Source organism: Pongo pygmaeus, chromosome 3 (assembly GCF_028885625.2).
Source record: "Pongo pygmaeus isolate AG05252 chromosome 3, NHGRI_mPonPyg2-v2.0_pri, whole genome shotgun sequence".
Taxonomy (NCBI): domain Eukaryota; kingdom Metazoa; phylum Chordata; class Mammalia; order Primates; family Hominidae; genus Pongo; species Pongo pygmaeus.
Window position 1 is genome coordinate 24,650,549 of NC_072376.2, and position 21,272 is coordinate 24,671,820.

Genomic DNA, 21,272 nt, shown 5'->3' on the forward strand with positions numbered 1-21,272 from the left:
AGAGAAAGCAGCTTGCTCAAGGTCACACCACTAGTAAATGTCAGAGTCAGCCTTCCAATCGATACTGGTCCCAGTCCAAAGGAATGATTACTCACCCTTCTCAATGAAATTGGACAAGGTCCCAGTCATCTCACTATCTTGTGGATTCTGCTTTGCTCCAGCAGGAGCACCCTGACCTGCAGTTGTACTAAGCACTTAAGACTGTGGGGTGGACTGGGCACAGTAGCTCACACTTATAATCCCAGCACTTTGGGAGGCTAAGGTGGCCAGATCACTTGAGGTCAGGAGTTTGAGACCAGCCTGTTCACCAACATGGTGAAACCCCGTCTGTACTAAAAATACAAAAATTAGCCGGGTGTGGTGGCGCACCTCTTGAAACCCCAGCTACTTACTTGGGGGGCTGAGGTGGGAGGATCGCTTGAACCCAGGAGGTGGAGGTTGCAGTGAGCTGAGATCGCACCACTGCACTCCAGCCTGGGTGACAGAATGAGACCCTGCCTCAAAATAATAATAATAATAAAAAAGACTGTGGAGCACGGTAGTTTAGATTATGGCTTGGGATCCCGACTGCCTGAGTTTGAAGCTTGCTCTGCCTCTCACACACTTTCTGCCTTTGAACAGAGTGGCTCAACCTCTCTGTGCCTCCGTCTCCTTCACCCTAAAATGAAGATTATGAGGACAGCATTCACCCCATGGAGTTCTCCTGTGCATTAAATACATTCTCTCAGGTAAAGTATTTAGAGGAGCACTAGCTGTTACTATTATTTCTTTTGAGCACATCTCACACACCTCAGTTGGCTCCTGACTTGAGCTGAGCTCATAGGACTGTATTTCCCACATTTAACAATAATGCAGAAAAACTGGAGGCCTGGAGAAAAATGCAAAAAATCTTATTAGAAGGAAAGGGCACTTTAAGAGTCAGGATTCACATAAAAAGAAATAGCTCTTGTTTATTTTCTTCCTGGGGAGGGTTTTGTCTTGGGCTTTCAGGAGGCACCTATGGTAATTTACAGCCCCAGTTGCTGGTAAATCCTTAAAGGACTATTGTCTTCGGTCAGCTGGTTTCCAGAAGACACAAATAAAGAAAATATCCCCCAGGATGATAGAGCCCTGTGTGCCTTTTATTTGCGTTGCTTCTTTGGCTCTGTAGCAGGCAGGCCAGAGTCCATAGGCAATATTTAATTTGATATAAGCACCCGGAAGGACCTTAACATTTACAGAGAGAATTATTCCAAATGGTCTTAGCAGGAGGAACACTGAAACAGTGATGACCGAAACTTTTTCTTTTTTTTTTTCCCAGAGGCTCAGGAAGCAGCGGCTGTAATTCTGAAGCTCACCCATGGCCATGGTGTTTTTTTGTTTGTTTGTTTATTTGTTTGTTTTGAGTCTCTCGCTTTGTCCCCAGGCTGGAGTGCAGTGGCACGATCTCAGCTCACTGCAACCTCTGCCTCCTGGGTTCAAGCGATTCTCGTGCCTCAGCCTCTGAGTAGCTGGGATTATAGGTGCCTGCCACCACGCCCAGCTAATTTTTTGTATTTTCAGTAGAGTTGGGGTTTCATCATGTTGGCCAGAGGGCTGGTCTCGAATTCCTGACCTCAAATGATCTGCCCACCTCGGCCTCCCAAAGTGCTGGGATTACAGGTGTGAGCCACCATGCCCAGCAGGCCATGGTGTTTTCTCTCACTTTCAATGTGCTTGGGAATCTGCTCCCCAACCCTCATCTGGCCATCCCTCTCTCCTCAGCTCCAGCCCAAACAGCCTTCTCTGAGCTCCTTCAACACACAGTGTCCACATTACCCGGCGAACACTCAGCCCTGTGTGATAGTGGAGTCAGGAAGACCTGGGTTTCACTAAGGATGAGCTACAGAACCTGTGCCCCAGTTTTGTCATCTAAAAAAGAGAACAGTGCCGGGCGTGATGGCTCACGCCTGTAATCCCAGCACTTTGGGAGGCCAAGGAAGGCAGATCACTTGAGGTTAGGAGTTGGAGACCAGCCTGGCCAACATGGTGAAATCCCATCTCTACCAAAAATTACAAAAATTAGCCGAGTGTGATGGTAGGCGCCTGTAATCCCAGCTACTCAGTGAGCTGCACACCAGTTGCACAACAGAGCAACACTTCGTCTCAAATAAATACATAAATAAGAGAACAGTAAGATCAGATGGTTTTGCCCTATCAACTTGCCCCTCCTCTTTAAGGGAGGATGACTTTGGAAAGGGACCCGGGAGGCCTATGGCCGGAAGACTGCCCTGGAGGTGTGGAGTATGCTAGGAGCCCTTCCTGCCTGTGGGCAGCCTGCTGAGTGCAATGTGTTTTGGAGACCAATACAGGTAGTGAAATAAGCACTGGTGGGAAAATGGAAAGATCCGGGCATCTACTGTGTCATTTTGGGCTACTGGCATACTCAACTATAAAATAGGTGAGTTGGACAAGGTGGTTTTTTTGTTTTGTTTGTTTTGTTTTTGTTTTTTTGCAATAGAACCGTAAACTCGAAATAAAATCCTAAGCCCTCACCAACTGAATGGACCCCCTCTTAGCCAAGAGGACCACCCTGGAAAAAAATTGTTTTTTCTTTTTCCTTTTCTTTTTTTTTTTTTTTTTTTTGAGATGGAGTCTCACTCTGTCACCCAGGCTGGAGTGCAGTGGAACCCTCTTGGCTCACTGCAACCTCCACCTCCCGGGTTCAAGCGATTCTCCTGCCTCAGCCTCCCAGGTAGCTGGGACTACAGGCGCGTGCCACCACGCCTGGCTAATTTTTTGTATTTTTAGTAGAAACGGGGTTTCACCATGTTAGCCAGGAGGGTCTCGATCTCCTGACCTCATGATCCACCTGCCTCAGCCTCCCAAAGTGCAGGGATTACAGGTGTGAGCCACCGTGCCCGGCCAGAAAAATCTTAAAAACCCAGCCAGGTGCAGTGGCTCACGCCTATAATTCCAGCACTTTGGGAGGCCAAGGTGGGCAGATCACCTGAGGGCAGGAGTTCTAGGCCAGCCTGGCCAACACGATGAAACCCTGTCTCTACTAAAAATACAAGTTAGCTGGGCATGATGGCACACACCCTATAGTCCCAGCTACTCGGGAGGCTGAGGCAGGAGGATCACTTGAACCCGGCAGGTGGAGGTTGCAGTGAGCTGAGATCACACCACTTGCACTCCAGCCTGGGTGAAAGAGCAAGACTCTGTATCCAAAAAAAAATAAAAAAATAAATAAATAAATAAAAAAATCTTAGAAACTTAATTCCCAGTCATGACAGGAAGGCAGGTCAAAGAAACCTTTGTTACATCCCCTCCCTTTTGGAGTATAGGCACTTAATCAACATTATGTTAAAATAGAGATCATATGATTAACAAAACAGACTATGATGACAAAATACCAAATTATAAACAGGACCTAAGGCCATGCCAGACAAGAGTGAAGTCATACACTCTTACCATGCCTACGGGTCATTCTGACACAGTGTATTAAGCAAGAGACTTCTTTATCTTAACTTAAAACATTCCTTTCTACAGGCTCCATATTTTTAGACAAAGCTTCAACCAATTGCACATTAAAGAATTTCTAGGCCGGGTGCAGTGATTCATGTCTATAATCCCAACACTTTGGGAGGCCAAGGCAGGAGGATCGTTTAATCTCAGGAGTTTGAGACCAGCCTGGGCAACAACGACACCTTGCCTCTATTAAAAAAACAAACAAAAACAAACAAACAAACAAAACTCCTATAACCTGTAAGCCGCAAGATATTCTGACTTTTTGGGCCAAACCGGTGTATAACCCCCATGTGGTTTTTTTTTTCTTTTCTTTTTTATTGTTTGAGATAGGGTCTTGCTCTGTTGCCCAGGTTGGAGTGCAGTGATGTGATCATGGCTCACTGCAGCCTCTACCTTCTGGGCCCAAGCAATCCTCCTGCCTCAGCCTCTTGAGCAGCTGGAGCTATAGATGCATGTCACCACACCTGACTATTTTTAAATTTTTTGTAGAGGCAGGTCTTACTGTATTTCCCAGGCTGGTCTCAAACTCCTGAGCTCAAGTCATCCTCCTGCCTTGGCCTCCCAGAGTGTTGGGATTACAGGCGTGAGCCACTGTGCCCGACCTAATTTCTATGTATTGATTTTTTATGACTTTTTCTATAACTTATACTTCCCTAAAATGTGTCAAACAGAATTGTGTCCTAACCGCCTCGGGACCCCTCATTCAAGGCTTCTTGGGTTTGTGTTTTCCCAGGCTTTGGTCACTCCTATTGGCTCAGAACAAACCTCTTTAAAATATTTTGCAGAAGGCCGGGTGCGGTGGCTCACGCCTGTAATCCCAGCACTTTGGGAGGCCGAGGCGGGCAGATCACGAGGTCAGGAGATGGAGACCATCCTGGTTAACACAGTGAAACCCTCTCTCTACTAAAAATACAAAAAATTAGCCGGGTGTGGTGGCGGGTGCCTGTAGTCCCAGCTACTCTGAGGCTGAGGCAGGAGAATGGCCTGAACCCGGGAGGCGGAGCTTGCAGTGAGCCGAGATAGTGCCACTGCAGTCCAGCCTAGGCGAAACAGAGAGACTCTGTCTCCAAAAAAAAAAAAAAATAATATATATATATATATATATATATATATTACAGCGTTTGGTTTTTCCATTAACAGAACCCTTTCTTCAAACAAAATCTCGCACACAAGCCCAGAATGGAAAATCTTGCACACAAGCTCAGATAGTAGCAGAGTTTCGTTTCTAGACTTGGGGGAGGGGAATCTGGAACCGCTCTTCCCACTCCCCATGCTTTCCAGGAATCTAAGAAATCCACAGAGCACAGCTGAAAAACAACTGAAATCTGGCCGGGCTCGATGGCTCACGCTTGTACTCTCAGCACTTAGGGAGGCCGAGGTGGGAAGTTCACCTGAAGTCAGGAGTTGGAGACCAACCTGGCCAACATGGCGAAACCCTGTCTCTACTAAAAATACAAAAATTAGCCATGTGTGGTGGTGCATGCCTGTAATCCCAGCTACTCGGGAGGCTGAGGCTGGAGCATCGCTTGAACCCCAGAGGCAGAGGTTGCAATGAGCCGAGATTGCTCCACTGCACTCCAGCCTGGCTGTTAGAGCAAGACTCCGTCTCAATAAATAAATGAATAAACAAAATATATTTATTGAATGTATTTATTGAGATTATTATCTCAATAAATAAATAAATAAATCTGATGGCTGCTTAGTTTCCTTCCAGGTGGAAAAGTTGTGTCTCTTATCTCAGGGGCTTTAGCAAAGACCTCCATCTTTGTGCTTATCTATCTTCCACTAGTACCAGAAATTTTACCACTAGCAGATTATCTTTCTGTGTTGCCTTTCCTTCATCCTGCTGTAAGCACAGTCACTACGGAAAGGCAATCTTAAGCACTAACACTTCAGGGTGAATTCGTACATTTCATAGCCCTGTTTTGGGCCCCAGGATATTCATCCACAGCACCCACTCTGCGCCAGTGCCCTTCTAGACCTGTGGATACTGTGGTTAATGAAGGTCTCGTGTCCCCCATCAAATGACAGTTGAGAAAGGGACCGCCAAGCAGAAACTCACAATGATGTGTCTGAGTCCCCAGGCTTACAGGTGTGATTAGAAAGAGATCAGCTCAGGGACTCCGGAATGGGGAGGATTTCTTGATAGTGGATGGCTTCCAGGAAGAAAAGACATTTGAGTCTTAATGTGTCAGTAGGAATTAGCCAGATAAAGAAGGGGAGGGAGAAAGTAGTTCCAGGCCGAGGGACCATCTTATGTAAAGACTGAGAGATCAAGGGCCCGAAAAATCCAGAGTCCTTGAATTGGGTCCAGGGGCAACATTTCTGAATTGAAAGCATAATCTCTTTTTCTGGGGGTGGGAGAAGGATGAGGATGGAGATGATAAAGCAGACTTTGTTATTATATTTCTTGGTGAGTCTATCACTTTTTTTTTTTTTTGAGACGGAGTCTCGCTCTTGCGCCCAGGCTGGAGTGCAGGGGCGCAATCTCGGCTCACTGCAAGCTCCGCCTCCCGGGTTCACTCCATTCTCCTGCCTCAGCCTCCTGAGTGGCTGGGACTACAGGCGCCCGCCATCAGGCCCGGCTATATTTTTGTATTTTTAGTAGAGACGGGATTTCACTGTGTTAACCAGGATGGTCTCGATCTTCTGACCTCGTGATCCACCCGCCTCGGCCTCCCAAAGTGCTGGGATTACAGGCGTGAACCACTGCGCCCAGCCTCACATTTTTAAAAAAGCAATGCATGCATGTATATATACGTTTGTCTCTTCCAAACCCTTTAATAATCCCAGGAGAAATCCATTTGCTAGATAAGGAACACTTAGGACCTGTGAGTAAGTTGGTCAGGGTCTCAGGCAGATATATGTACCTCCAGAACCTGTTTGCACTGTAGCATTCTGATTTATTTCTGCTGTCTCATGAGGAAACAGGGAAAATAACAGCAAGAAGAAAAGAAAGAGAGGAGAGAAGAAGGGAGGGGAAGGGAGGGGAGGAAAGGGAAGGAGAGGGGAGGAGAGGAGAGAGGAGACAGCGTCCAGAAGAGAAGAGGCTGCATGCAGGTTTGGAGGAAGGCTAAGGGGATATGGAACTTTCACCCTGCCAGGATCCAAATGGGCTCTGCCCTGCCCTCCCTTGAGCCCTGGCCCCAGCTCCAGGAGTAGATCCCTGCAATCTTCCCTCAGCACACTGAATAGCCCTGCCACCATCTGCACCCTGAGACTGGCTCTGGTTTGCTTTCCCAGATTTTGTTGGCACCCAACAAATACCATGGCTGAGATGGAGCAGTCATGGTGGCATGGGGCTTTGGTGGAGGCCGTGGTCATAACTCCAAGGGCATGATCTTAGATACTGGAGCAGCAATTTTTGGCATCATACTCATTGGACAGTGCACCAGCTAAATGGGTGGGTCTGGAGACCAAGTTCTCTTATCTGTTTCATGAGGACCTCCCTTTAGGCAGCTCCTCTCTGCATGTCAGTCTTCTCACCCATAAAAGTGCGGGCTCTGTGATCCTAAAGCAAATTCAAGGTCTGGCTTACTGATTCCATCAATCATCCCAAACTAATTAGGAGGTGATTTCAGAGTGGATTTCATGGTGCCCGGGTCCTGCTGCAGATTTATTTGTGTGCAAGGAGAGTCTGATGCTCAGACAGGGTGGGCTTAGGCTAATTAATTTCCAGGGGCAATGGGGCTACACATTTAGACTTCGATATTTTCCTTGTGGGTGTGGGACTCAACTGGTGAGTTCAGCGATAATGCGCTGTGATGTGTTCTCTTTGGGCTTCCACTTCCCTGATGGAACAGAGGGCCTCCCTTGGCACAGGCAACCAAACTGCACCCAAAACTGCTGTTCGGGTCTCTTCCTTTGGGTCTTTTACAGTCACTTATGTCTACTGCCCCTTTGTTTAACTTCAGATCAGATAAGTCCTGCAATACACCTGCCACGCGGGTGAGGGTAGGAATGCAGGTGACTGAGCCCAAGTGTTTGAACCTTCATCTATCTTTCACAGATATAAGTCAGAAGACCCAGAAGTGGGGGCCACACCATGTTATCCACTGCAAATTAATCAACAACTTAATAGCTTTTTCGATTATTTATTGTGGGAAGGGTGTAGTGATTAACATAGGCATGGGAGGCAGGTTTCCTGGGTTGAAATCTTGATTCTGCCACCTCCCTTGCTGTGTGATCTGGAGTCAGGCCCTTAACCTCAGTTGTCTTAATCTGAAAAATGGAATCATAAAATCCTCTCACATTTTAAGGAGACTGAGTTAACTCATACAAAGCACTCAGAACAGTTCTCAATAAAACACATTAGCATTAGCCATCATTATTATCTGCACTGAGGGGAACTATTGGCCAATTATAAAGTTTAAGCCAATGCAGGTCCTGTCCTCCAAGCTCATGGTCTAGTCACAGGAAATAGTTACAAAGGACTCTTTCTCCTTCCAGGGTCCCTTGTAAATCAGCTGCCCCATGAAGATGGAACATGAAATTTTGTGGGGATGCCAGACCTCCCACCTTCCTACAGAGGGAGCTCTTTTCAGGGTAACTGTTTTGAAAATTTTTTAAAATTTATTTTAGCCTGCCACAGTGGTTCATGCCTGTAATCTCAGCACTTTGGGAGGCCAAGGCAGGAGGATCACTTGAGCTGAGGAGTTGGGGGACCAGCCTGGACAATATAGCAAGACCCCATGTTTTAAAAAGATTATTTTAAAAATTGAGGTATCACCCAGATAAAGTGCATACAGATGTTTATACCCATGGAATCACCACCATGATCAAAATGTAGAATAATATTACCATCACTCTGTAAGGTTCCTACTGCTTCATCCTGGGAAGGAGCCCCCAGCACCACCCCAGGTAATCTCCTTTCTGCCTACTAACCCCCATATGTGAGTTTCATACAAATGTAATCATAGCAGTGGTGTACTGATACATGTCTGACAACCAGCTCTGAAAACAAAAAGAAGAAGCAGAAGAAGAAGAAGAGGAAGAAGGAAAAGAAGAAGAAGAAGAAAAGGAGGAAGAAGAAGAAGGAGAAGAAAAAGGAAGAAGAGGAGGAGGAGGAGGAAGAGGAGGAGCCCTGATCTGTACCTTTGTCAATTTTTTTTTTTCTTTTTTTTTTTTTTTTTTTTTTTGAGACGGAGTCTTGCTCTGTTGCCCAGACTGGAGTGCAGTGGCACAATCTTGGCTCACTGCAAACTCCGCCTCCTAGGTTCACGCCATTCTCCTGCCTCAGCCTCCTGAGTAGCCGGGACCACAGGCGCCTACCACCATGCCCGGCTAATTTTTTGTATTTTTAGTAGAGACGGGGTTTCACCGTGTTAGCCAGGATGGTCTCAATCTCCTGACGTAGTGATCCGCCCACCTCGGTGTCCCAAAGTGCTGGGATTACAGGCGTGAGCCACAGCACCCAGCCCTCCTTTGTCAATTTTTCCAGCAATTGCCGCTGCTGATTTGAAGCAATCAAGGTGTGATTATTGAACATGGTATTGGAAATATATGTACAGTACAACACAATTATATATATTTTTCCACCAAATATATACAATAGATGCAAATAATCTCAATTGCATAGACAAGAGTAAAAATGTGGTAAAATAATTAGGAAGTGAAGAGTTTTGAGTTTACTACCTTTATATGCAATTTATTTAGTTGTACATTTATAATTTAATTTTAAATAAAGCATGTATTTAATGATTGGATTGCAAAATTCCTAAAAATGTATGTAATAATTTGTTCTCATGAGCTAGTATGAGCTGTCTTTATCACACTCCTGAATCATGCACACTGTGTATTATTCTCTTGTGTGGGCTTATTTCACTCAACACTCTGTGTGATTCATTCCTGTCATTCTGTTTTTGAGTCAGAATCTTGCTCGGTTGCCCAGGCTGGAGTGCAGTAGCATAATCGAGGCTCGCTACAGCCTGAACTTCCTGGGCTCAGGTGAACCTCCCACCTCAGCCTCCCAACTAGCAGGGACCACAGGTGCCTGCCATCATGTTGGACTAATTTTTATATTTTTTGTAGAGATGGCGTTTCACCATGTTGCACAGGCTGGTCTCGAACTCCTGGCCTTAATCAATCCTCTGGCCTCAGCCTCCCAAGGTGCTGAAATTACAGGCATGAGCCACTGTCCGGCCCATTCCTGTCATTCTGTGTAACAGCCATTTGTTGTTTTTTTTGTTGTTGTTGTTGTGTGGTGTTCTATTGTATGGACAGACCACAATATTCATTCTCCTGTTGATGGCCATTGGGTTGCTTCCTGGTTTTGGCTACTAATTACTTTCAATTTTAAAGCTGCTTATAATCATTCATGTACACATATTTTTGTAGATATATGTGTTTATTTCTCTTGAATTTATACCTAGGAATGGATTTGCCAGGTGTTGGACAGGCATTTGTTTGTTTTCAGTAGATAATGCCAAGTGGTTTTACCAATCACCCACTGGACCCTTGCCATCTGCAGTGCTTGACTGTTCCCTGGCTCCACTTCCTTGCTGCTACTTGCTACTGTCAGGCTCTGAAATTTTAGCCATTCTGGTGAATGTGTAGTGATCATCTCAGAACAATTTTAATTTGCATTTACCTGAAAAGTTGAGTTGTCATTAGGTTTGGACTCAAGTGATCCGCCCCTCTCGGCCTCTCAAAGTGCTTGGATTATAGGCATGAGCCACCATGACCAGCCCATATTTTACAATTATAAAAACTGTGAATACTAATTAAAGAAAATTTTGTAAACACAAGAAAGTACAGAAAAGAAGAAAAAAATTGTCCGCAATCTCATCTCCCAATGTCAATTATTATTAATAATTCCACACACACATTTTTTCCCACTTTACATTATAATAAACCATTCATAACTCTTTAACATCATGTTTTTTAATGGTTGCATTCCATTTTGTGGATATATCAAAATGTATTTAACAACAAAATAGTTTTATCTGCTTTCCACTTAATATTTTCCATGGTTTGTGAACATTTAAGATTCATAAATCTTGCACAGATTTTTGTGCCACAGGAAGGAGATGCCAGAACTTGCCTACTTATCACTTGTTGAGCACTGAATCTCTGACCCCTGACAGGACTGTCTGGCTCACAGTCATTTATGGGCAAAGAAGTGATTCTGAAAGTAAACAAGGAAAGAAACAAAAGTCCCTAATTAGGCCAGGAGTGGTGGCTCACGCCTATAATCCCAGCACTTTGGGTGGCCGAGGCAAGTGGATCACTTGAGGCCAGGGGTTCAAGACCAGCCTGGCCAACATGGTGAAACCCCATCTCTATGAAAAATACAAAAAATTAGCCGGGTGTGGCGGCACACACCTGTAGTCCCAGCCACTCGGGAGGCTGAAGCAGGGAGGCAGAGGCTGTAGTGAGCCAAGATTGCACCACTGCACTGCACTCCAGCCTGGGCAACAAAGCAAGATTCCGTCTCAAAGAAAAAAAAAATTAGCTGGGAATGGTAGTCTGAGCCTGTAATCCCAGCTACTTCGGAGGCTGTGGCAGGAGAATCGCTTAAACCCAGAGGTGGAGATTGCAGTGAGTGGAGATACCGCACCACTGCACTCCAGCCTGGCGACAGTGTGAGATTCCGTCTCAAAAAAGAAAACAAAAAAAAAGTCCCTGATTAGACTTAAAATCTCTAAAACATATTATAAGTTTAATTCCTTATTTTTTATCATTCACTCAATTATCACTCATTCATTTTATACTATTTACAGCTAGACATATCTGGGCTTTTGACTCAGCTCTGTCACTTACCAGCTGAGGGACTTTATGCCAGTGACTGGTTTCTCTTGGCCTGTTTTACCATCTGTAAAATGGGTAATAATGCCTGTCCGGGTTGTTAAGAGATTAAACTTAAGTGCATGAAGCACCTTTCCCATCTGACCTTTGAATCTCCTCTCTTCTGTTGGTTGAGCAACATGGCAGGCTTGAATGAATTATCCACACAGTGGCCTGTAATTTAGCTTTGTTGATGAGTGGAAGAAGACACAGAGAATGCAACTGGTGGAAAACAGAGTGGCTTATGAGCTCAGAACTAGAGCCAGAAGAAGAACACGGGCCTTTGTTCCTTCCAGTGGTCTAACATGTCTCGTATAGGTCTTCTGCCCAGTGGAGTTCAGAAGGCCATGCAAGCACATCTCACTCTTCACCATGCCTTTGTGTGGGAGTGGTCAAACATCATTTCAATTTCAGAGCTGCACTTAGAAAAATGACCATTACGACTCTTACCTTTTTCCCCTGTAACTTCAGCAATGCTTCTTAAAGAGTTTTCATTTTTGTCTAGTTGCTACTTTCTCATTCCTCCCAGTGCTTTTCTGTGGGTCTAAGAATGAAGGAAGAAGCCCTTCTGAGGTCTCCAGCACTAACTGTGTCACCTCAGTGACTTCCATGGGCCATTAGGCAGCCAGTCAGCGCATTTATGTCCTTGCTATCAGCAGGATATGGAATATGGGGGAGGAGAAGTCATTTCTCTCCTGCTGATTCAACATTCATTAACGTGTTAGCAACAGAGGGGGCATTGTTAACTGCAGCTCCCATCTGAGCTACGGACTTCATAGAAAGATTAATGCTCTCTTCAATATGAAACAACAACAACAACAAAATGGTTACAACCAGTCCTTTCAGAAAAGCAGGCAAAGATTTGCTGTTGTACTCCTCCCAGACCCCCTGCTTCTCCTATTTCGACCACATTTGAAAAAAGGATTTGTCTGTTTCTACCACGAATAATACTCTGTTGTCCAGCACATTGCAGTGACTTAATTTCCTTTGTGCATGGAGCTTTTTGACAACCAGTAGGCACTGGAGAAACTAATACTATCCAAGGTCCATCATCTTCTTCTTCCTCTTTTTTTTTTTTTTTTTTTCGAGATGAAGTTTTGCTCTTTCACCCAGGCTGGAGTGAAGTGGTGCAATCTCAGCTCACTGCAAACTCTGTCACCCCCACTCACCCCGGTTCAGCGATTCTCCTGCCTCAGCCTCCTGAGTAGCTGGGATTACAGGTGCCCACCAGCATGCCCAGCTAATTTTTGTATTTTTAGTAGAGACAGGGTTTCTCCATGTTAGTCAGGCTGGTCGCCAACTCCTGACCTCAGGTGATCCACCCGCCTCAGCCTCCTATAGTGCTGGGATTACAAGCATGAGCCACTGTGCCAGGTCTCCATCATCTTCTTTACAGGGAAGTCCAAATGGTCTCAACTTCCTCACTTCTTTACTTACCTCTTAATCCCCTGCCGTTTAGGGTTGGCCCTTGACACTGCCCTGAGCCTGTTCCTGCCAAGATCACAATGTCAATAAACGCTGTGGTCACTTTTCTGCCCCCCTCTTCCTGACCTCCCTGTGGTGTTACCCAACCTTCAGCCACTTTCTGCCTCTTGAAAAGTTCCATTCCTCAGCTTCCTGGTCTGCAAATATTCCTCCTTCCTCTTGCATTTTTGGCACTTCCTTATCACTCTTCCTGGGCTCTTCTTTTCTCTGCCAACTCTTCAGCTCAGATGTTGCCAAACATTTTCTTTTTTTCTTTTTTTTAACAAATGAGATTTTATGTATATTTGAACCCAATATAAAACACAGAAAACCACAGCTGCTATGGTTGAAATCGTGGGTCGCACTTTCCCTCCTCTTATCTCCTCTCCCAGAGTCCCCAAGAGCTCCTCTCCAGAATCCTGGGCCTCTGAGAAGCCACAGCCTATGTGATGAGGTTCTATGTGGGTCTTCACGCCTCACTCCACTCGTGCATCCTGGATGGCCCCAACCCTCCTGGCATAACAATGACTATCCTTTTCTCCAAATGTGCTGCGTGTGGAGGGGCAATAAACAAATGCTCTTTTCTTTCTTCAATGCTTCTTTTAAGCATTTGAAAAATGACACTTAGGAGGCAGATGGAGAGTGAAAAATGTCAGCTTTATTACTGACAAAGCTGCGTAGAGAATGTCTTTACATCGTTAGCCTAATGGGTTTGCTATCTTTCCTAGAGTTAACTCTTCCATCAGTCCTGGGCAGAACTGGAATTCCCAGGCATTTATACAGAAGAGAAGGGATGAAGTTCTCCCAAACTCACCAGTCAAAAGTCACTCCTTCTCCCATGGGGAAGAGTGGGCACAGAGACCAGGAACACCAATCTCAGCAAACAATGATGGCTCCGCTCCCTGGGGGTGTCTTGTGGTTTGTGAGGCACTGAGGAATTTAGCGTATGGGGAACTGTGATACTAGGCATCCTCAAACACATAGAACAACTCAACGCATGAAAGAATCGTCCAGGTGAGGTGGCTCACACCTGTAATCCCAGCACTTTGGGAGGCCGAGGCAGGTGGATCACCTGAGGTCAGGAGTTCAAGAGCAGCCTGGCCAACATAGTGAAACCCCATCTCTACAAAAGTATGAAAATTAGCCAGGCAGGATGGCGGATGTCTGTAATCCCAGCTACTCAGGAGGCTGAGGCAGGAGAATCACTTGAACCGGAGAGGCAGAGATTTGAGTCGAGATCACACCATTGCACTGCAGCCTGGGCTACAGAGTGAGACTCTGTCTGAAAAAAAAAAAAAATCTCCTGAATCTTGCATGACCTTTGAACATCCGATCGGACATTCCATACATAGGTGAATGAGGATATAATTATCTGTATCTAGGCTGGACACCATGGCTTATGCCTGTAATCCCAGCACCTTGGGAGGATGAGGCAGGGGGATCACCTGAGGTCAGGAGTTCAAGACCGGCCGGGCCAACATGGTGAAACTTCGTCTTTACTACAAATAAAAATTAGCTGGGTGTGGTGGTGCATGTCTGTAATCCCAGCTACTCAGGAGGCTGAGGCAGGAGAATCACTTGAGCCTGGGAGGCGGAGTTTGCAATGAGCTGAAATCGTGCCACTGCACTCCAGACTGGGCGAAAGATTGAGACTCCATCCAAAAAATATATATATATATAATCTGTTTCTAGAACATTAATCTATTTTTACATACTGAAAGTACTTTTTGCACAGTTTTTTTTCTTTTCTTTTCTCTTTTTTCTTTTTGAGATAGAGTGTTACTCTGTCTCCCAGGCTGGAGTGCAGTGGCGCAATCTCAGCTCACACTGCAACCTCTGCCTCTCGAGTTCAAGCGATTCTGGCACCTCAGCCTCCCGAGTAGCTGGGATCACAGGTGCGAGTCACCACACCTGGCTAATTTTTGTATTTTTAGTAGAGATGGGGTTTCACCATGTTGGCCAGGCTGGTCTCAAACTCCTGACTTCAAGTGATCCACCTGCCTCGGCCTCCCAAAGTGCTGGGATTACAGGCATGAGCGACCGTGCCGTGCCTTTTACAGTTTTTATACGCACTATATACTGAATTTTCTAGGAAAGCAAATACTACACAAATTGAACACTGATTACACTTTCATAGATTGAGAACTTACCTGAGGGGTGTTCAATAATTTAGAAAATTATGAAATTTTCTGATGACAATGGCTCCTGTAGTATTTTCACCATTAATGCAGTAACACATTCCTGTATTGGTTGGTATCCGTGGTTGTTGCACTTATAGTGAGAACATCTGACTGCTCCTTTGTGGCTTCTGGTAAACTTCCACCCAAATATTGCTCAGATGCATGCAGCTCCCTGCAGGCGCCATGGTTCTCTCTCCCCCTGGCCTTTGCACTTCCTGTGCTTCCTGCACTTATCTGAGGAGTGTCCATGAGTATGAAGGAAGAGTACCTTCTCTAGGTTTCCAGAGTGTTGCTCACGCTGCATCTGAGTCTCTGTCTGTCTGCTGCCTCTGCCACCAGACCTTAAGTTCTGCCAGGGTAAGGACCCATGCACACTGCTGGCTTCTGCATCCCTAGTGCCTTGACCCAGGTTCAGGCACATGATAAGCAACCCTTCCCTCGATATATATCTTCGCATCAAGATAAATAGCATCTATTTGAAAAGCTATAAATCTCTGGTCCATCAGGAACTAATGGTGGAATCTTCCCAACAAAGCCAATTGCAGGCAAACTAAGGTGAAATAAAGGTCTCAGCGAAAAGGAAATTTTTCCTCCCAAGATGATCTTAGGAGGCCTTGTCTTTGATTCTTTAGTGTTTCTGCTGGAAAATCAATTGTTAAATTATTCATTGAATCAGATCAGGTCATTTTGAAAGTACTCTTCAGAGTGAATGAAACTTTATCAAAGTTGGCACTATTCCTGATATCTGAACAGATTGGTTTTATAATTTAATACTTAATCTGTCCACAAAACACAATGTAAAAAAAGTGCTGCAGCAACCTGGGTATTGAAGGACTCGCCTTCTTGATTGTTTTTATTCTCTTTTTACCTTATCAGGTGAATAAAACTTGAAAGTAATAAAAAGAGACTCATAAAACAATGCTCATTTTGATTTACACTTCTAACCCCTTAATTATCAGCAGCTTAACTGTCTCTCCTGATTTCCGTCTGACTTCAGGCTGAGCGACAGGGTGCACTCATTGACTCAGAGACACTGGCAGGGGTCATAGAGGTTATCCGTACCTATAAGTCAGACCAGGTGAGTTCAAAGTCACCAAGGTGAAGCTGCATGCATGGGTTCTGCTCTTGACTCCTTAGTTTATGGCCTTGGAGAGGCACCCCTTCTCAGAACTTCCTTTTTTTTCTTTCTTTTTTTTAAATTTAGCAGAAGCAGGGTCTCCCTATGTTGCCCTGGTCTCAAACTCCTGGGCTGGAGGAATTCTCCGGCCCCAGCCTCCCAAAGTGTTGGGATTACAAGTGTGAGCCACTGCTCCCAACCTGAACTTCATTTACTTCAATGGTAAAATAGGGATGAGAGTGTCTACTTTGCAGGGTTGTTGGGAGAATTGAATGAATGATGGATAAATGACCCATGAAACCAAGGAAATGCTCAATGAAGGTTAGCTTCCGCTCCAAAGGGACGCACAATCACTGTGCTTTCCTCTCTTCTACTCCTTACGCATTATCTTTGGCCTTAAACCACACGGGAACATCTCATTTCTTCTTTTAATTCGATCCCTCTGTTAGAATTTGGGTCTTCCTCAGAAAGTCTGTAAGGTGGTGACTGTATATTTATTCTGGTAGAATTAGGGAGATTTGAGTGTTTAATAAAAACCATGGATGGCCGGGCATGGTCGCTCATACCTGTAACCCCAGCACTTTGGGAGGCCAAGGTGGGAGGGTCGCTTGCATCTATGAGTTTGAGACCAATCTGGGCAACATAGCACAGACCCCTGTCTCTACAAAAAAATAAAAAATTAACCAGGTGTGGTTGTGTGCCCCTGTAGTCTCAACTACTCGAGAGGCTGAGGTGGGAGGATTGCTTGTGCCAGGGAGGATGAGGCTGCAGTGAGCTGTGATGGCACCACTGCACTCCAGCCTAGGTGAAAGAGGAGACCCTGTCTCAAGAAAAAAAAAAAAAAAAAAAAAAAGAATACTTTAAAAATTAAAAAAAAAAACCATAGGTATGGCTCAAAGAATGAGATTTTCTTCACTAAGACTTCCAGTGACTAGAATTTTGGAAAAAATTCAGCTTCACCTTTTACAAAGACCCCAGTTCTATTTACAAAGAGAACCTGACTCCACCATTCATCAAGCTGCAAAGCACTTAGCATTTTTGGTTGGCTAGGATTCACTTATATATTACCTTGTACCACAGGCCAGGATGACAGCTTTTCCATGTGGATTATCAGCAACATAAGGCCAGGGGCCATGTCTGTCTACGTAACTATATCTCTTAGGACTGTGCCTGATACCTAGTAGGTGCTCAAAAATATAACTGCCAAACGCATGAATAAATATATCTCACCCATTCATGGAATCATAGTATTGAAATTGACTTGCTACTTAGGAGGATATGATCAAAGTTTTATATCCCCCAAAGCTTTCTCTAGCCCCAGGAATTTTCCATGTGCTAACCTGATAATGGCTGATAAAACTGCTATATTTTGGGAGTTGTCTACATACAGAACAAAGCTCACTTTGCTTTGCTGTACTTCACAGCTCAGCCTTGATTAGACAGTTAGAGGAGATTCAGGAGAATTTGTGCCAAGGAGAAAGCCAATTAAAGCCCAAATGGAAAGAAATTAATGGCCTGCAGTAATTCTGTGGTCTGAGGGCAAAGTCTCAAATCTCTCCCTCCCTAAAGCCAGTGCTGGGTTTTCCAGCCTTCTCAATGCTTTTGTAATGCATTTTTGTTGTTGTTGTTGTTAATGTTGAAATTCCTAGTGAAATAATGGCCAGACAACTGTTTACAGCCCTTACTTTAGTAAGTGAGAAAATCTGAGAAATGTTTTCCATTGTGTTAATTTTACCAGATTTATACCTTGGCAAGTCACTGGGTGGAATTGGAACAGTTTGGCAATCAAATATATAGTAACTGGAACAACCCTATAATTATTAGCAGTTTTAAATTACTGTGGCTGTTATCAGCTGAAATGCTGTAGGAAAATCTCAATTAATTGGACATGAGCCTTCTAGGAACTGCAAGTAATTTGATAAAACATTAACACAATAGAATAATATCATTTAACCAAGTTCCCGTAGGGGTCTATATCTATGCTGCATGCTCAGGACTCATTTGGTCTACATTTTGCATATTGCTATCACTAATATCTACCTACAGTATTAAAAATGAGAAGTGGCCAGGTGCTGTGGCTCATGGTGAGATCCTGTGTCTATTAAAAAAAAAAAAGAAGAAGAAAAAGAAAGAAAGAGAAAGAAAGAAAGTGGCTAGAGCCACTTTGAAACTAAAATTTTAATTTAATTCAAATGTTAATGTGAATTTAATTTATTAAACATTCCAGCTCTATAATATTTTGAGTCATGAATGCATTTTTATTATGACATAAACATCCAGAAATGTAGAGTATGATAAAGTACCAACAGAAATAGAAATGAACACATTGTTAATTTTTTGATGTCTTTGTTTCAGACATTTTTAAAGAAGTAATGCATTAAAGATAAAATTGAATGACCGGGCCCAGTGGATCATGCCTGTAATCCCAGCACCTTGGGAGGCTAAGGCAGGGGGATCAACTGGGGTCAGAAGTTCTAGACCAGCCTGGGGCAACATGGTGAAACCCCGTCTCTACTAAAAATACAGCAATTAGCTGGGCGTGGTGGTAGGTGCCTGTAATCCCAGCTACTCGGGAGGCTGAGGCAGGAGAATTGTTTGAACCTGGGAGGCAGAGGTTGCAGTGAGCCAAGATCGCACCACTGCACTCCAGCCTGGGGGAAAGAGCAAGACTCCGTCTCAAAAAAGAAAAAAAAAGATACAACGGAACCTCTCTTTCCCCTCTTTCCCCATTCCAGAAGCTTCTGTATCCTTCTCATCCATGTCTTTATAGTTTATTTATGAACAACATATAGCATTCTTTGAATATTTAAACAAATCACATTATACTATAGATAATATTAATATATTAATATTATCTATAGTATATGGCATTATACTATATATAATATAGTATTAATATATTAGACTATATTATGAATATAATAGTACTAATATAATTGTATTATAATATTTAATTTTTTTTTTTTTTTAGACAGAGTCTCGCCCTGTCTCCCAGGCTGGAGTGCAGTGGTGCTCTCTCAGCTGACCACAACCTCCCTCTCCTGGGTTCAAGGGATTCTCCTACTGCAGCCTCCCAAGTAGCTGGGATTACAGGAACACACCACCATGCCCGGCTAATTTTTTTGTATTTTCAGTAGAGATGGGGTTTCGCCATGTTGGCCAGGCTGGTCCCAAACTGCTGACCTCAGGTGATCTGCCCGCCTCAGCCTCCCAAAGTGCTGGGATTACAGACATCAGCCACCATGCCCAGCCTATAATATATAATTATGCTGTTATTAGTATAATAATTAAATATATTATTATACTAATATAACATATTAGTAATATAATTACTAATAGAATAATATATTACATATAGTATAATGCTGTATACTATAGATATTAATATATTATTAATATACTATACTAATATACTATTAATATAAATATATCCTATATTATATATAATATAATGCCATTTGTTTACATATTCAAAAAAGCTATCTATTGCTCATAATAAACTATAAAAACATGAATATATATTATAATATGTAAAATATAATATATAATATCACATATATAATTTTTATTATACAATATAAATATAGAATATATACTATATTATAATATTATGCTATATTATATGTAATACAAGTACATAACATAATAATATATATTATATTCTTAATTATATACTTAATTATATAAAATACTACATTATACTATATTATATACTTAATTATATAAAATACTACATATATATGCAAAACTCTGCAACTTGATTTTTTTTCAGTTGTTATAATTTCGGGCCCTATCTATCTATATATATTTATCAAACCTCCCAGGTTCGATATACAAGAACAAATGTGAGGCTGGACACAGTGGCTCGCACCTGTAATCTCAGCACTTTGGGAGGCTGAGGCAGGAGGATTGCTTGAGCCCAGGAGTTCAATACCAGCCTGGGCAACATAGTGAGGCCCTGTCTCTACAGTAAATAAAACATTAGCTGGGTGTGGTGGTGCACACCTGTGGTTCCAGCTACTCAGGAGGCTGAGGCAGGAGCATCCCTTGAGCCCAGGAGGTCCAGGTGGCAGTGAGCCATGATTGCATCATTATTCTCCATCCTGGGTGACAGAGTGACACCCTGTTTCAAACAAACAAACAAAACCCCCAAATTTCATATATAAATAAATTTTATTCACTTTTAACCCCTATAGAGAGTTTCAAATTATAAATATGACACAATGTATTTATCTAGTGCCCTAAGACTGATAAATTTGGATTGTTTCTAATTTTTTTTCCCATTAAAAACAATGCTGTAATGCATGTCTTGGCATATTTTTTGGGGGGAAGATGAGTGAGAATTTCTCTATAGTCATTCATATTTCTTATGATTCCTGATATGTTTGGGCTTGTTTTTACTTATTTAGCTTTTTTTTACAGTTTTTTTTTTTTTTTTTTTTTTGAAACAGGTTCTCACTCTGTCGCCCAGGCTGGAGTGCAGTGGTGTGATCTTGACTCACTGCAACCTCCCCTTCAGGTTCAAGCAATTCTCCTGCCTCAGCCTCCCAAGTAGCTGGGATTACAGGCATGTGCCACCATGTCCGGCTAATTTTTGTATTTTCAGTAGAGATGAGGTTTCACCATGTTGGCCAGGCTGGTCTCAAACTCCTAGCCTCATGTCATCCGCCTGCCTTGGCCTCCCAAAGTGTTGGGATTACAAGCGTGAGCCACTGCCTATAACATGTACCATGCTTTTTCTTTGCTTCTTCATCCACTCTTTCCCCTTCCCTTGTTTAGAAGTTAAACATTTGATTTATTTTCATTGGTGGTTAATTATTAGCATGCATGATTGCAGGTTTAGAGCTAATGAAAATCTCTATTATTTCCTCAAACAATACAAGGAACTTTGCAGGCTTTTACTCCTAAAACCCCCTCCAATCTTCCGTAATATTATTGGGCAATATTTTAGTTTCACTTACAAAATAAAAATAAATTCTCCCAGTTGTTCTTCATTATTGTTAGTTATCATAATGTTACAGTGAATATTGTTTAGATTTATCAACTTTTTAATCAATTCCTTACTCATCATTGGCTTTTTGCGTTATACACCTTCCTTATAGGTTTGGTTTCTTACTTGCTGAGATATCACTTTTGTTATTTTTCTTAATAAGGAATTGTTTGCAGTAAAATTCCCTAACCTTTTGTGTCTGAAATATCTCTTTCTGCTCACTCCTGCATAATGATTTGGCATGTAT

General features: G+C 43.2%; 1 long non-coding RNA gene across 1 annotated transcript in view; it reads right to left on the reverse strand.

Annotated features, from left to right (window-relative positions):
* Positions 1–7,567: 7,567 nt before the first annotated feature.
* The window catches only part of LOC129035023 (uncharacterized), a 38,884-nt gene continuing 25,179 nt past the window's right edge, over positions 7,568–21,272 (reverse strand). The window contains exons 3-4 of the long non-coding RNA XR_008502072.1: positions 11,725–11,818; positions 7,568–7,710 (exon numbers count right to left, since the gene is read on the reverse strand). This is a non-coding gene — a long non-coding RNA (uncharacterized LOC129035023). The remainder of the gene's footprint in view (positions 7,711–11,724; positions 11,819–21,272) is intronic.